Here is a 13,086-nt window from a genome sequence, read left to right on the forward strand (position 1 = left end):
ACTCAAGCTTACAAAGATTTTATTCTATGTTTTCTACCAAATCATAGGTCTAAGAGCCAATTTGAGTTAACTTTTTTATATGGTATGAGGTAAGGATTTAAGTTCAGTTTTTTGGCCTGAGGAGCCAACTTTCCTAGCACCATTTGTAGAAAAGACTATCCTTTCCCCACTGAATTGTTTTGGTAACTTTGTAGATCAAGTAACCAAAACAACTTACTTTCTCACCTGTTTTCCTAAAGAATTGTACTGAGTTTGATTATTTGTTTTGAATCCCAGCTCTTCTCAACCTCTCTGATCCTGGGTATATATTGAAAGTGACACCCAGGATTGTTGCTTTTTTTTTCTCTTTGAGATAGGATCTCACTCTGTGGCCCAGGCTGGACTACAATAGCGTGATGGTACGATCTCAGCTCACTGCAACCTCTTCCTCCAGGGCTCAAGTGATCCTCCTGCCTCAGCCTCCCCAGTAGCTGGGACCACAGGTGTGCACCACTACACCTGGCTATTTTTTTGTATTTTTAGTAGAGCCAGGGTCTCACCATGTTACCCAGGCTGGATTGTTGTGCTTTATTTGCTACAGCTCATCTCATCTTCCTTGGGACCACCCTCGTCTCCATTCCCCACTCAGTGGCGGCAGGGCGGCTGGCAATTAAAACTTGTCAGTAAAGGATATCTCAGTTTGTTCAGGTTTCAGCAGTCTTTTTTCGGGTTTTTATTCTCCACTCATACCAGCCCACACAGATGGTATCTGGGTGACAGAGGAGAGGGCCCAGGATCTGTATAATGCCCCCTAGATCCTTGCTGGCCTCTGTTGTGGGGTGGCCTAGGCTGGCCCTGGCTCCATCTGTGTCTGCTGATGTTTGGTCTGTTCCATCTGGTTTTTGGAAGTACTAATAGCAGAAGGCTTATCCCCACCATTGCCTCTAGTTGCAAAGTCTAAAGCTCTTCATTTATGACCCTGGGGAAGGGTCCAGGTGAATCTTGTTTCCAGAAAGAAACAGTAAAAGGGAAGCCTCTGTCATACAGGAAGAATCACACAGAGGCAACCTATCTTCTGATGAAGAGCCAGTTTCCTTGCTTTTCCTTATCACCCAGATTGGACCCTTAAAGAATAAGGACAAAGAAGGACACTAGTATCTGACATCTTTGCTTAATTCTTCTCTCCCCTTCTTCACACAGGGTCAGAAAAGGTTGATTTGTCCTTCCCTGTATGGCGGCAGATTCTCTTGTACCCTGTTCCTTTCTGAAAGCAGCATTCACCTGGTGCCTTCCCCAGAGTCATAATAGCAGACAAAATGCACAGAAAGAAAAATTGGTTTTACAATAGGAGAAGGGCCATCAGAAAATATTTCAAAATTAGGACCCACGTTACACTTAGCAATATGCTGCTGCCAAAGACTCAGTGAGATTTCTTTAGTCCACTTGGTAAAATCTAGAAGTTCAACTTGTGTTTCTCTCCTGTCTCCATCTCCTCTCCGCCCCGACCTCTGCCTCTAATATAAGTAATCTATATGCCCCTGACATCCACCTCTACTGTAAGTAATCTATAGTGCTTCCATGTTTAACAAAAGGTAGCATCATTACTTTTATTTTTAAAATTTTTTATTTTTTATTTCAATAGATTTTTGGGGAACAGGTGGTGTTTGGTTACATGAATAAATTCTTTAGTGATGATTTCTGAGATTTTGGTGCATCTATCACCTGAGCAGTGTACACTGTACCCAATATTCAGTATTTTATCCCTCACCACTGCATCCATGCCAACATCTATTTTTTTTTATCTTTTGATTATGGCCATTCTTGCAGGAGTGAGGTGGTATTACATTGTGGTTTTGATTTGTATTCCCTGATAATTAGCGATGTTGAGCATTTTTCCATATGCTTACTAGTCATTTGTAATTCCTCTTTTGAGAATTGTCTATTCACGTCCTTAGCCAACTTTTTGATGGGATTATTTATTTTTTTCTTGCTGATTTGTTTGAGCTCTTTGTAGATTCTGGATATTAGTCCTTTGTCAGATGTATAGATTGTGAAGATTTTCTCCCACTGTGTGGGTTGTCTGTTAACTCTGCTGATTATTTCTTTTGCTGTGCAGAAGCTTTTTAGTTTAATTGAGTCCTACCTATTTACCTTTGTTTCTGTTGCATTTGCTTTTGGGTTCTTGGTCATGAAGTCTTTGCCTAAGCCAATGTCTACCAGGGTTTTTCATGTTATCTTCTACAATCTTTATGATTTCAAGTATTAGATTAAGTATTTGATCCATCATGAGTTCATTTTTGTACAGGGTGAGAGATGAGGTTCCCATTTCATTCGTTTACGTGTGGCTTGCCAAGTATCCCTGCACCATTTGTTGAATAGGATGTCCTTTCCCCACTTTATGTTTTTGTTCACTTTGCCAAAGATCAGTTGGCTGTAAGTATTTGGCTTTATTTCTATGTTCTCTAATCAGTTCCATTGGTCTATGGGCCTATTTTTATATTAGTACCAAGCTATTTTGGTGACTATGGCCTTATAGCATAGTTTGAAGTCAGGTAATGTGATGTCTCCAGATTTATTATTTTTGCTTAGTCTTGCTTTGGCTATGTGGGCTCTTTTTTGGTTCCATATGCATTGTAGGTCCTTTTGTTTTTCTAGATTTGTGAAGAGTGATGGTGGTATTTTGATGGGAATTGCATTGAATTTGTAGATTGCTTTTGGCAGTATGGTCATTTTCACACTATTGATTCTACCCTTCCGTGAGCATGGGATATATTTCCATTTGTTTGTGTCATCTATGATTTCTTTCAGCAGTGTTTTGTAGTTTTTCTTGTAGAGGTCTTTCATATCCTTGGTTAGGTACATTCCTAAGTTTTGTTTTTGCTTTTTTATTTGTTTGTTTTGCAGCTATTGTGAAAGGGGTTGAGATCACAATCTGATTCTCAGCTTGGTCGCTGTTAGTGTATAGCAGAGCTACTGATTTGTGTTCATTAATCTTGCATTCTGAATCCCTTTGTCAGTTCTAGGAACTTTTTGGAGGTGTCTTTAGGGTTTTTTAGATATACGATCATATCATCAGCAAACAATGACAGTTGACTTCCCCTTTACCAGTTAGAATGCCCTTTATTTCTTTCTCTTGTCTGATTGTTCTGGTGAGGACTTCCAGTACTAAGTTTAATAGAAATGATGAAAGTGGGCATCCTTGTCTTGTTCCAGTTCTCAGGGGGAAAGCTTTCAATGTTTCCTCATCCAGTGTAATATTGGCTGTGGGTGTATCATAGACGGCTTTTATTACCTAAAGGTATGTCCCTTCTATGCTGATTTTGCTGAGGGTTTTAATAATAAAGCAATGCTGGATTTTGTCAAATACTTTTTCTGTGTCTATTGAGATAATCATATGATTTTTGTTTTAAATACTGTTTATGTGGTGTATCAAATTTATTGACTTATGTATGTTAAGCCATCCCTGCATCTCTGGTATGAAACCCAGATTATGGTGGATTATCTTTTTGATATGCTGTTAGATTTGGTTCATTAGTATTCTGTGGAGGAGTTTTGCGTCTATGCTCATCAGTGATATTGGTCTGTAGTTTCCTTTTTTTGTTATGTCCTTTCCTGGTTTTGGTATTAGGATGATACTGGCTTCACAGAATGATTTAAGGATTCCCTCTTTCTATATCTTTTGGAATAGTGTCAATAGGATTGGTACCAATTCTTCTTTGAATGTCTGGTAGAATTCAGCTGTAAATCTATCTGGTCCTGGATTTTTTTTGGTTGGCAGTTTTTTTATTACCATTCCAATCTTGCTGCTTGTTATAGGTCAGATCAGAGTTTGCATTTCTTCCTGGGTTAACCTAGGAGGGTTGTATATTTCCAGGAATTTATCCATCTCCTCTAGGTTTTCTACTTTATGCATGTAAAGTTGTTCCTAGTAGCCTTGAATAATAATCTTTTGTATCAGTTGTAATATCTGCCATTTTGTTTGTAATTGAGCTTATTTGGATCTACTCTCTTCTTTTCTTAGTTAATCTCACTAATGATCTATCAATTTTATTTATCTTTTCATAGAACCGGTTTTCTGTTTCATTTATCTTTTGCATTTTTTTATATTTTTTTTGTTTGTTTCAATTTCATTTTATTCTGCTCTGATCTTGGTTATTTCTTTTCTCTGCTGGGTTTGGGTTTGGATTGTTTCTCCAGTTCCATGAAGTGTGACCTTAGATTGTCTATTTGTGCTCTTTTGGACTTTTTGATGTGGGTATTTAGTGCTATGAACTTTCCTCTTAGCACTGCTTTGGCTGCATCCCAGAGATTTTGATAGGCTGTGTCACTATTATCATTCAGTTCAAATAATTTTTTAGTTTCTTGATTTCACTGTTGACTGAATGATCATTCAGGAGCAGGTTATTTAATTTCCGTGTATTTGTGTGGTTTTGATGGTTCTTTTTGGAGTTGATTTCCATTGTTATTCCACTGTGGTCTGAGAGAGTACTTGATAGATTTTCAATTTTCTTAAATTTACTGAGACTTGTTCTGTGGCCTATCATATGGTCTATCTTGAGGAGTGTTCCCTGTGCTGATGGATATAATGTATATTCTGCAGTTGTTGGGTAGAATGTTCTTTAAGTATCTGTTAAGTCCATTCTGTATAGGATATAGTTTAAGTCCATTGTTTCTTTGTTGACTTTCTATCTTGATGACCTATCTAGCACTGTCAGTGGAGTCCCCCGCTATTATTGTGTCGCTGTTTAACTCATTCCTTAGATCTAGTAGTAATTGCTTTATAAATTTTGGAGCTCCAGTGTTAGGTGCATATATATTTGGAATTGTGATATTTTCCCGTTGGACTGGTCCTTTTATCATCAAATGATGCCCCTCTTTGTCTTTTTTATCTGCTGTTGCTTTAAAGTTTGTTTTATCTGATATAAGAATAGCTACTTCTGCTAGCTTTTGGTATTCATTTACATGGAGTATCTTTTTCCACCACTTTACCTTAAGTTTATATGACTTCTTATGTATTAGGTGAGTCTCCTGAAGACAGGAGAAACTTGGTTGGTGAATTCTCATCCATTCTGCCATTCCCTATCTTTTAAGTGGAGCATTTAGAACATTTACATTCAATGTTAGTATTGAGTTATGAGGTACTATTCTATTCATCATGCTATTTCTTGCCCTCATTTTTTTTTATTGTGTTATTGATATATAAGTCTTGTGTGATTTATGCTTTAAGGAGATTCTACTTTTCTGTATTTTTAAGGATGTGTTTCACAGCTTAGAGCTTCTTTTAGTAGTTCTTGTAGTGCTGGCTTGGTAGTGGCAAATTCTCTCAGCATTTGTTTGTCTGGAAAAGACTATCTTTCCTTCATTTATGAAGATTAGTTTTGCTGGATACAAAATTCTTGACTGATAATTGTTTTGTTTAAGGAGGCTAAAGGTAGCACCCAATCTCTTCTAGTTTGTAGGGTTTCTGCTGAGAGATCTGCTGTTAATCTGAAAGGTTTTCCTTTATAGGTTACCTGATGCTTTTACCTCACAGCTCTTAAGATTCGTTCCTTTGTCTTGACTTTAGGTAACCTGATGGTTATGAGTCTAGGTGATTATCTTTTTGTGATACATTTCCCAGGTGTTCTTTGAGTTTCTTGTATTTGGATGTCTAGATCTCTAGCAAGGCTGGGAAAGTTTTCCTTAATTTTTCCCTCAAATATGTTTTCCAAACTTTTAACTTTCTCTTCTGCCTGGGGAACACCAATTATTCTTAGGTTTGGATGTTTAACATAGTCTCAAACTTCTTGGAGGCTTTGTTCATTAAAATTTTTTTTTCTTTGTCTTTGATGGACTGGGTTTATTGGAAAGCCTTGTCTTCAAGCTCTGAAGTTCTTTCTTCTGCTTGTTCAATTCTATTGCTGAGACTTTTCAGTGCATGTTGCATTTCTCTAAGTGTGTCCTTGATTTCCAGAAGTTATGATTGTTTTTTAATTATACTATTTCACTGAAGAATTTTTCTTTCATATCCTGTATCATGTTTTTGATTTCTTTAAGTTGGACTTCACCTTTCTCTGGTGCCTTCTTGATTAACTTAATAATAAACCTTCTGAATTATCTTTCTGGCAATTTGGAGATTTTGTCTCAATTTGGATCCATTGCTGGTGATCTGCTATGATATTTTGGGGGTGTTAAAAGTCCTTATTTTGTTCTTTTGTTCTATTATCAGAATTGTTTTTCTGGTTCCTTCTCATTTGGGTAGACTATATCAGAGGGAAGACCTGGGATTCAAGGCCTGCTGCTCAGATTCTTTTGTCCCACGGGGTGCTTCCTTGATGTGGTGTTCTCCTTGTTCCCCTAGGAATGGGGCTTCTTGAGAGCTGAACTGCAGTGATTGTTTTTGCTCTTCTGGCTCTAGCTACCCAGCAGACCAACCTGTTCTGGGCTGGCACTGGGGAGTGTCTGCAGAGTCTTGTGATGTGATCTGTCTTCAGATCTTGCAGCCATGGATACCAGCACCAGTTCCAGTGGAGGTAGCAGGAGAGTGCAGCGGACTCTGCCAGGGTCCCTGGTTGTATTTTTGTTTAGTGCACTGGTTTTGTGTTGGTTGGCCTCCAGCTAAGAGGTGGCACTTTCAAGAGTACATCAGCTGCAATCCTATAGGGATGATGCAAACCTGCCCTGGGGACATGTGGTTAAGTATTTAGGCTTCTTAGGCAATATGCAGGGCCATAGAGCTCCCAAGAGATTATGACCTTTGTCTTCAGTTAACACGGTGGGGAAAGAAAGACCACCAGGTTGGGGCAGGCATAGGCATGTCTGAGCTTAGACTTTTCTTGGGTGGGACTTGCTGTGGCTGCTATGGGGGATGGGGATGTGGTTCCCAGGCCAATGGAGTTACATTCCCAGAGGGATTATGGCTGCCGCTGCTGAGTCATGCAGTTCACCAGGGAAGTGGGGGAAAGCTGTTAGTCACAGACCTCACCCCACTCCCACACAGACCACAGTCCTAAAGGTCAGTCTCATCCCCACCATGCACCCCCAGCAGCACCGAGTCTATTTCCAAGCAACTAGTGACCAGGGCTGAAACCTGCCCCAGACCACAGACCTCCCTGTTGAGAAAGAAAGCAGACTCACAGTATTTCAGCATCTCAGGGAGCCTGCTGCAGTGATCCAGTTCCTTCAAGGGGTCTGTGGATTCCCTCGGCTTTCCTGGTATGTTCCCATGGTAGTTCTTGGAGCAAAAGTTCATGATGTGAGTCTCTACACACTGCTCTGTCCTTCTGAGCAAGAGCTGCAAGCTAGTCCTGCCTCCTATCCGTCATCTTAATCCAAAAAGTGCATCATTACTTTTCATCTGGTATCTTTAACAATTTGTTTTATGGAACGAAACAAAAAGGAACTCTGAAGGCTCTGATACCGAAAGGTTCATGTTCCACAAATAGAATAGTGCACAGTTTCCTTGTGTAGGAAACAGAGATGGTCCCTCTGTGGGACTTAAGGGAGAATCTCAACCATTGACTTGCGACTGGACACAGCACCCCTGATGGAGTTACATTCTGTAGAACAGCATGGCCCCCACCAGCAAGGATCTGTTTTTCAAGTAGAGATACCCAGAAAGAGATTTAGGAACCCTAAATTTAGGAGCCCTCAGCTAACAGGGGCCTGCAGGTGCAAGTGGAAAGAGTGAGTCCAGCACAGTCCTGGGCACTCTGCACACTCTAAACCAGGACCCAGACATTGAAGGTTTCTTCCACATACCTTTGGTCTGTGGAAGAAAGATTGTCCCTGATGTTTTTAGAGAAGTATTTTTACCTTCTCTTAGAAGAATGATTGTGATACATTTGGCAGAGGGCAATCTGCCCTCCCAGAAAGGGTCTGTCTACTGCTCAGTCACTGGACTGTCATTTATTTCCTCTTTTCAGTCCACTTGTATTTCTACTTTCTGAAGAATTCAAGTCTGCATGCTTGGAAAGTTCTGGCAGGCACAGTGATGCCTTTCAGCCTATAGAAATGTGCATGGGGGGTGGGCACGGTGCCTCATGCCTGTAATCCCAGCACTTTGGGAGGCTCAGGCAGGCACATCACCTAAAGTCAGGAGTTTGAGACCAGCCTGATCAACATGGCGAAACCCCATCTCTACTACAAATACAAAAAAACTAGCTGGGCGTGGTGGCGCGTGCCTGTAATCCCAGCCTCAGGAGGCTGAGGCAGGAGAATTGCTTGAACCAGGGAATTGGAGGCTGCAGTGAGCCGAGATGTCACCACTGCACTCCAGCCTGGTGACAGAGTGAGATAAAGGCTGGCAATATGTGTGTTTGTGATACATAAGATATTTTATACATGACTACCTTGATGAGCCACCTGATTCCTTTAGGAGCCAATATTGACACAGGATTTACTGATTCGTCTCTTCCTACATCACCTTATAACCTACATCACCCACATGCACCTACATCAGCCATATAGCCTCAAAAATAGAAAATGTAAGTATTGCAGAACAATGTGGATTACAGTTGTCTGAAAAAAGGAATGAGGTTTTATATCACACAGTGTGCAGCATTTCATGGCCCAAATCCCCATTCACCATCCTCTTTCCCTACCCTTCAAGGACTCAGAATCTCCCCTGGCTGCAGTTTCCTGTGCCTGGAGCCTCCCTCGGGGCTCATTTTCTTCTCTATTTCTAACACAGAGCAATTTAGTTCCACCTTCCCTGCCTCTCCGTTCACAATACACACATACACATTCTCACACGTACACCGAGAAACTCATGCACATGTGAATGCACACACACACGTACACATACACATAGCTGTCTCTTGTTACTGTACTGTTTACTGTACCACACTTAAGCATGCTAAAGGCTAGCAAAGGTAATTTCCTCCAGTTTCAAAGTCTCTCCATAAAAGTGGCAGGAGAATTACAAATATTTATTTTTCTTGTCAGCAATCATTTTCATATTATCTGTCGTATTCTCAACAAAATAAACATTATTCCTTTTTTTTTTTTTTTTTGAGATAGAGTTTTGCTCTTGTTGTCCAGGCAGGAGTGCAATGGCACAATCTCAGTTCACTGCAACCTCAGCCTACTGGGTTCAAGCAATTCTCCTGCCTCAGCCTCCCAAGTAGTTGAGAATACAGGCACACACCACCACGCCCAACTAATTTTTTTGTATTTGTAGTAGAGACAGGGTTTCACCATGTTGGCCAGGCTGATCTCGAACTCCTGACTTCAGCTGATCTGCCTGCCTTGGCCTTCCAAAGTGCTGGGATTATAGGCATGAGCCACTGCACCAGGCTGACATTATTCCCATTTTACAAATGGAGACTTGGGGGCTCAAAGAGGATAGGAAATATGGCCAAATCCCACAGCATATGAGGCAAAAAGGAGATGCAAGCCCAAGCTTTATTGTTCACATCCTCTCTACAGCACCACATGAAGGATGACACTTAATGGCCTAGGGTCTGTTCTTTAACTGTATCAAACCTCCTCATTCCCACCCTTTCAATTAACTACTGGTTTTGGTGGCCAAACTATAAGGAATAAGGCTCATCAGGTGGGGCCAGCCAGCCCTGTAAGGGGAATCTGAGAAAGTGAATTGGGCCATACTTCGCTCAGCACCTGGCTCAGAGTACAGGTTCAACTGGACTTCAATAGCACTGCTGAATGAATAGATAAATGTGTTTTAAATTGAAGAGTAATGAGAAGTTGGAGATGGATGTTGGTGATGGTTGTACAACAATGTGAATGTACTTAATACCACCAAACTATAATTTAAAAATGGTTAAAATGGTAAATTGTATATTGAATGTATTTTATCACAAATTTTGAAAAAGTCAAATGTGCACGGGGAGACTGGAGTCATATAAAGCCATATAAAGGAATGTACTTATTATCAACAGTTTCATTATTCATTTGTTCCCTGCCAGTTGAAAGCAGTCACATTCTGCACAAAACAAACTGATATATACAAAGCTAACTTAAAAAGATGTATAAGACCGTAAATAAGATGTGGCATCGAGATGACCTGGATTTAACGGTGACAAATGTCGTGGCTGACCATGGTGGGTTCTGGAATTAGATTGTCTAGGTGTAATGCCTGGCTTTTTGTCTCTTAGCTGTATGAACTGGGACCAGTTATTTAATGTCTTTTTTTCTCATCTGTAAAATGAGGATTATAATACTAGCTAACACATAAGATTCTTGGGAGCTAATCCAGTTAAGAGACAAGCTATCATGCTTTGAAAGCACTCAAAAAATCCCAACTATGATTAGTAAGGCTCCAAAAGTGACTAAAAACGAAGGGCCGTCAGTTATGAGTCTAACTCAAACCAGGCTCCTGCGTGTAAACAGCTATGAGTGACTTCGTGTGTCATCTTTCCTCTCTTTTTCCTAGGTATGGAATTTTCTCTATGCTGACCTCTTTAATAATGCTCCAAGAATGCATGCCTTTCCTGATCATTCTGTGAAATATTGCTCAGTATAGGAACGAGTGAATTGTAGACAGATAAATATCTAGTAGGTTCTCCACTTATTTCAAAGTCTAGAAAGCTTTTATGCAATCAGAAAATAAACTCCAATTGCTTCCTATTGCATTGCCTTCCCAAATACATTACAGATTATATTTTAAAAATTTGTATTAATCAAGTAAGCCACACTTGCTTTCCCCCAATGGAACCTGTAGAACTATTCCACTGCTCCTGGGCAAGGTGGTATTGGATACAAACTCCATATTGCCAGGATTCCCTCTCCCCTTTCTCTCACTTTTGCTTTAAATTTCTGTTTTTTGAAAGGGCGATGATTAATCTATTTCAGGTTGGCATTTTAACTTGTTTTATTTACTGACCACTGTGGTGAAATGAACTGAGAGCAATTTCTCAGCTTATCTTAGTCTAATGTAATATGAAAAGACAAATATCATATTTGAGGAAAAATATTTCATATGCAGCATTATTATTAATCAGGGATAATAGGTAAAAATATCGGAAACTGATTAAATGAGAATTTTATGAGTAAAAGAAGGAAGCTAGAGTGGGAAATGTAGTCTTTAGAGTCCGACTGAGAGGCCTGTATTTTAACTGTGTGACCTTGAATGTGTTACTTAATGACTCAGTGACTCAGACCTGCTCCTTCATGTATAAAATGAGGAGAGTGATACATTTCAGAGAGACAGTGTGAGAAGTAAATGGAATTATGCACAAAGAGCACCAGTGTAGTCTGGCTCATAGTAAGTGCTCAATAAAAGGTTACTCTTATAAATATACTCAAAATAAGATATATTTTCCAATCAAACAACAGTCTTACTTAAGGATCACATCAGCCTCTTTCTGGCTGACTCAGGTACAGTAAGATGTGAGGTCAGCCAGCGATTTAATCGCTGACGATTAAACACTGGCTTAGCTATCACTTTCCTGGGCTCCAGTTTCCTCATCCATTCAATGGAAATAATAAACGTACCTATATCTTAAGGATTCTTTTGAGGATTTAAAAAGATAATTTAGGTAAAACTCTTAACACCAGCAAATGCTATCTGAGGTTATTAAAAGTTCATTGAATCAACCATGCAGAAATTCACTTCATGACATGGCAACTGGGGTTTTTCCAGGCTTCTGGAAATGTATAACCAAATAAGTGAATATATGGCTGCCTCCAACAACCACGTTGAGTATTTTTTTTACTTTAGAATAAACTTTGGTCATGCTGCAAGCCTAGTGGAATACCTGATTCTTCTGGGTATAGCTCAAGGAACACCCACCCCAGAATGGAAGTCATTTAGCAGGTAGTGGTCACTGTGGAATGAAAGTCTTTAGAATGAGTTTGTGAAGACCCAAGTATCTGATGCCTTCCTTGGTAGACAGTGCTGTCAGGGGCTGATAGGCTCCACCATTTGTTTTTTCAGCTGATCTTGTAGAGTTCAAAAACCACTTTTCTTGGGATACTCCCAAGCATTTTCATAGCTTTTTCCATTGTGCCAGTAGCAAGCAATTCAATGTCTTGCTTAGTTTTCATTTACCTACCTCTCAGGTAAATTCTCTAAGTAACTACAAGAAGTAAATCCTCTAAGTAATTACAAAAACATACATAATGTATGTTTTCTGCCATTGTTCTTGAAATCATCAATTTTATATTTGTATAGAAAACAAGAAATTGACTTTACATGTACACTAGTGAGATTGCTATGTCTAAATTTGCATACAAATCAGAAAACATTTACATTGAGTTTTGCATTTTTGATGCTCCGCTCCTACCTGATAGACTCACAAGGAAGTCTGATCTGCAAAAGATTCTTTCTCTCCAGAGATTTCTTCAGATCTGAGAGGTATACACATCTATTCAAAAAACATTCATTGGACATAATTCACTATTATTGCCTGCTGATGAAGTAGAAAGTCACAGACATTCCTTGTGGGCAAGTTCCACAGGTGATGGTCCCCTGAGAGGTCTCTGATTCTCTCTCCTGCCATCACTCCTGCTACCAGTGAGAGAAAGGGAGATCTGCCATTGTATGGGACTGGGGATCCACTCACATCTCTGCTAGCACTGTCACCATTGCCAGGGCTTCTAGCTGAGCCTTATAGTCTCATGGCCTTAGTGCATACCTCCTTCAACTCACACAAGTTGTGATGCTCTTGAAAAAGGGATGAGCACAATTCACAATTGCCAAAATGTGGAACCAACCCACGTGCCCATCAATCAATGAGTGGATAAAGTGGATAAAGAAACTGAAGTGTGTGTGTGTGTGTTTATATATGTGTATATAAACACCTCGGTTTCTTTCTTTATATATATATAATGATAAAATACTACTCATCCGTATAAAGGAATGAATTAATGGCATTTGCAGCAACCTGGATGGGAAAGATTATTATTCTGAGTGAAGTATCTCAGGAATAGAAATCCAAACATATGGTTTTCACTCATAAGTGGGAGCTAAGCTATAAGAATGCAAAGGTATAAAAATGACACTATAGACTTTAGGGACTCAGGGGCAAAGGGTGGGAAGGGCATGAGGAATAAAAGACAGCAAATCAGATTCAGTGTATACTATTCTGCTGATGGGTGCACAAAAATCTCACAAATCACCACTAAAGAACGTACTCATGTAACTAAATACCAACCGTTTCCCAA

The sequence above is a fragment of the Trachypithecus francoisi genome, unplaced genomic scaffold (genome assembly GCF_009764315.1).
Source record: "Trachypithecus francoisi isolate TF-2019V2 unplaced genomic scaffold, Tfra_2.0 Lachesis_group7, whole genome shotgun sequence".
Lineage (NCBI taxonomy): Eukaryota > Metazoa > Chordata > Mammalia > Primates > Cercopithecidae > Trachypithecus > Trachypithecus francoisi.